The sequence below is a fragment of the Geospiza fortis genome, unplaced genomic scaffold, assembly GCF_000277835.1.
Source record: "Geospiza fortis unplaced genomic scaffold, GeoFor_1.0 scaffold394, whole genome shotgun sequence".
In the NCBI taxonomy this organism is placed as follows: domain Eukaryota; kingdom Metazoa; phylum Chordata; class Aves; order Passeriformes; family Thraupidae; genus Geospiza; species Geospiza fortis.
This window is the reverse complement of record NW_005054509.1, coordinates 1,026,840-1,031,263: the sequence shown is the minus strand read 5'-3', so window position 1 is coordinate 1,031,263 and position 4,424 is coordinate 1,026,840. Positions and strand designations below refer to the sequence as shown.

General features: G+C 48.3%; 1 protein-coding gene across 1 annotated transcript in view; it reads left to right on the top strand.

The window, feature by feature from the left end:
• Positions 1-2,328: 2,328 nt before the first annotated feature.
• Positions 2,329-4,424, top strand: part of FBLN2 (fibulin 2) — an 82,549-nt gene continuing 80,453 nt past the window's right edge. The window contains 1 exon segment of the mRNA XM_031063507.1: positions 2,329-2,454. The gene's annotated coding sequence lies outside the window, so the exon portion shown is untranslated.

The window sequence follows — 4,424 nt, the reverse complement described above, 5'->3', positions numbered from 1 at the left end:
GGCCTGGGAGCAAGCCGTGGGGACGGGGGGATGGTGGAGATCTGAAGTGGGAAAGAAAGGTGGCTTTGGGACGATGTGGTGATCCCACGCCCCCTGCCCTTCCAGCCAGGCTGGCTTTCACTGCTGGGCCTGTGCTGTGAAATAGCTGGTAGTTGTCACTCCATGAGTATTCCTTTGTTATTTGAGAATTACTGAGACACTTAATTGGCTGTTCATTAGCTGCTTTAGAGAAAAGTAAGATTTGATTAATCATCATTTCAGCAAATTACAGCCTGTTCTGCAGGCTAATGGAATTAGGCAGTGAAGAGCTGGCTGGAGCTGTGCCCTGCCCTGGCCGTGCAGCCCTGCCTGGCCTCACCTGGAGGGCTGGGGGGGCACAGAAATCGGGGTCACCCTCACCAGTCAGGGATGGGGCACCCCAGGCTGGCGGGTGAGGAGCACGGGGTGCTGCTGGGCGCAGTGCAGGTGCTGCCCAGGGCTGGGGGTTCCTCACCCACAGCGAGGCCCTGGCACAGGGTGCCCAGAGCAGCTGGGGCTGCCCCTGCATCCCTGGCAGTGCCCAAGGCCAGGCTGGACAGGGCTGGGAGCACCTGGGACAGTGGGAGGTGTCCCTGCCCAGGGCAGGGGGTGGAACCAGATGAGCTTTAAGGTCTCTTCCAACTCAAACCATTCCATGATACTGTGCTATAAACACAGCCGTCGACAGAGACAACTGTTGGCTCCATTCCTAACCTTTGAGGTCACTCCACTTCCTTTTTGTTGCTTTTGTTTTCTAAGCAATTGTCACCCCAGTCGAGATCAAACTTCTGAGCTGAGATGTTGAATTCACCCTTGAAGAATATATATTTTCTCTGAAATAGTCCATTACATTATTCCAAGTTTTACCTTACCAACATGCTAATTTCAAACAACTGGGTTTAGTAAATTATGCAACAGGGAAGATAGAGCTCTCACCTTTGCTTTAGAGTAAAGGTCAAGAGCTTGAAGACAGGAAAGCTCAAAGATGCAGAATGCAGTTGTTAGAAGTCCCACACAAGGTATTTGCAGATGTTAAATATCAGGGCAAGGATTTAAAAAGCAGGTTCTTTACATGAAATTGCTTTGCTGCCTTCTGGCCAGGAGTTAAAAGATCCCCCAAAGGTTTTCTGTTTTCTGCCATCTTTTTGTCTTACATCTTTCCTCTTCCAGGATCCCTGGCTGTTCCCTCCCTTTAATCTCTTTTAGGGGCCCTCTCTTGGCTGTTGAAAAGCAGCTCTATCTGCTCCCCCATCTGCCCAGGGCTGGTGGAGAGAGGAGCAGAGACCTCCCTTCCCCTTGCCAAGTGGGACTCCCTCGGCCTCCCTGACTTGATCTAGCAGTGCTTGGGCCATTGACCATGTTGACATTGGGATTACATGGAATTTGCTTGCACAAAAGCTGGGCAATAGCACAGCCCGTGTCAGTTTGCACTTCACCCTTCTCTGAGCAAACACGCAGGAAATGCCTGCACCAGGCTGGTGCTGGTTGTTACCCCTGGGGTTGGTGCACAGCATTGGGGACCTCAGTGTGGGGCTGGGCCTGGACCAGCAGCAGTGACAGGATTTGGGGACTATTCTCCCTCTGCTCCTCTACACCTTCTCTGGTACATTCGTGCTTGGCAGCTCCACAGCGGGTGTAACTCTCCCCTGTGCAGAATTTGGGAAGAAGAGGCATTTCCTCCTTCTCTCAGAGTGGTGTTCTTGTCAAGCATGATGGCAATTGCAAATTCAAACCGGTAGATCAATAACAATAGAAGAATATTAACAGAAGAGTTAATTGATAAAGTTTAGTGGTTTTTGGACACTGTTAATTGCTTAGCTGATGGCAAATCTGGAGAGGATCAGATGGGACTCTTCCATGCCAACATGTGCAACATCTTCGCTGCCAAAGATCCCCGACCAGATGCCCAGGGCTTTGCTGGGTCTCGAGGGGCCTCACCAGAGCTGCCTCAGTGACCAGCCTTGGCTTTGGCCCTGGGGATGGTGGTGGCCCTCAGCAAGGAGTCCCCTCTGTGCTGGGACTGCGCTCTCTGCTGCACCAGGCACCCAGGGGAAGGGAGACAAGGGCCTCAGCAGCCCCTCAATCCCCCTGGGCTCAGGGAGGGGGACGTGAGTTATTTTAGGGCCCCGTTGGGGTGGAGGAGGCAGCCCCAGCGCTGCCCTGGCTTCACCTGGGTCAGGCAGCCCTAGGCTCAGCTTTGAAATGTGAAGCAGCTTCCTTAAGCATTGCAGGGGGTAAAAAGTGAATTAACCATATCATAGGCACATGGTACTTCCCTGCTCAGATTACACTACAAAATCTGGGCAGTTCCTAAGATAGAGCTGGAAAAGGGGATTTGGGAGTGTGAGCAGCACTTGGAGCAGAGCACAGCTGACATGGCTGGGAACAAAAGGTGACAGGAGAACTCGCCACATCTTCACTGCTGTTCATACACAGGTCAGCAGAAATCTTTCCTAACTGGATATTTGTTGCAAATTTGCTGGGAGAAGTGTAAAATAACTTTGTTTGAGTGCTGGCTTTGCTTTGTGCCTTGCGTTCTGCTAGTTGCAGAGCTTGTGTCTGGCTGAGTTTCACTTTGGTTTTTGTACTTTGTTTTCCAGATTTACTTTTTAACTGTTCTTTAGGCTCTAAAGCTGTTGCTAAATATCTCCCGTTTGATGCAGTTTAAAGACTTAAGTACAGAGGGGCGGGTTTGCTTTGTTAGTTAAGGCTGCTAAAGCTGGATCTTTGCTGCTCGTGGACAAAGCTTTTTGCTTTTTTGCAAAATTCTCCATAAGCAACACATGTGTTTGTGCTATTAGTCAGATCTTCATGGGCTTTTTTTTTTGTTTTGTTTTCTCCTCAAAATGAGCTTCTTACAAAAACAATTATTTTTAATGCCACTTCTGGCCTTTTGACTGGGAATTCAAAGTTTTACCTCACAGGCTGGAGCGAAAGTTAGGTTTGTTTTTGTTAATGTTAGTCAAGGAGTAGCAGTGATTCACTGTGACAGGCTGAATGTGAGCCATATGAACCGAGCTGCACAGGCATAAAGGAGAATTGTGCTGCAAAATATCTCCAAGTAATTTAGATTTTGACACACTTACCACTTCTCAAGTTGCATTTCCCCCGTCTCCTCACACTCCTGCCCTTCCCCCACCATCCAGGATCTGATGTGATGGAAAAATATAGGCATTGTCTCTAGGATTAGGAATGGCTGGGCTAAAAGCGCATTTTGCTTCTGTGGATTTTATTATAGCAGTGTGAGAGCTTCCCAGAGACATGGCAATGATTGTATACACTTACACAAAGGGTCTTAAATGACAGCTTTCTGGGCTGAAATAATAGAGTTTTGAGATGTTCACTCCTATCCCTGGGAGCGTGCAAGTGCTGTGGGCTGGTTTGTGTCACTGGGACGGTCCGTGCTGGGTTCCTGCTCCCAGCAGTGTGAGTTGTGTGCATTTGCTGGAGCCCGGCTCCCACAGCTGTGGGGGACAGGGGACAGCAAGCCCCAGGAACTGGGCACGGGGCCACTGTGTCCCACACTGGGGGCAGCATTCTACAGAGCCCTTTTTTTCCAATTAAACACTACTGATTCCTTTTGTGTGTGTTTTGGGGTTTTTTTTGCTGTAATTCTCCTCTTCCCCCTGTGGTTTTCTTGTATGAATGGCAAATGGAGGCTGTTTCAGTGTTGGCTCAGATGGTACATACTCATAGCAGGACTTCATGTCCAGCCTTTTTATTGATTCAATATTGTAGCACTGGGGTGTGGAAAGGAATGGCAAATGGCAGTTCATACATTATGAACATGGGGTTTCTTACCAGTCAGTGAAAGGCAGAGTGTAGAGCTGTGTGTGAGGGCAGTAAGTGCAATATCTGTAAAATGAGACATATTTTAATGGCTCTTAAACTTGAAGATTGAATTCTGTTCTCTTAGGAAGTGTATCCTGCAGCTACAACAGACACACGCCAGGGGCAAGGAGAGCAGAATTTGGTGTTGCAGTGAATTTGTTAGAACCCAGTGGCCCACTCCCAAGTCTCCTTCTCCCTGAAGTTATTAGCCAGGACCTGCTGGAAGTGGGGATTCAGCCAGACGTTAAGGTCACGTTGTGACCCACCTTTGCTGTTTGATGTCGAATGTGAAGTTTTAAAAGCAAACCAAAAATAATGCATTGGATACTATTTTTGAGGCAAAACCCCAGCAAAATGTCTGCCATCAGGTTCCAAATGATGCCTTGCTTCACTTTAACAATGAGCTATCCATTCTATGGTCTGAATTTATGGAATGTTAAACAATTTCTGGCATTACTGTGCCCCTGCAGGAAGAACAGATGGTACTTTTGAATGAGTTTTGCTATGGGATAAAATGTTCCAGGTCTTCACCAGATCATACCCATCTGTAAGAAAGGAATAGCATTTGTGTAAAG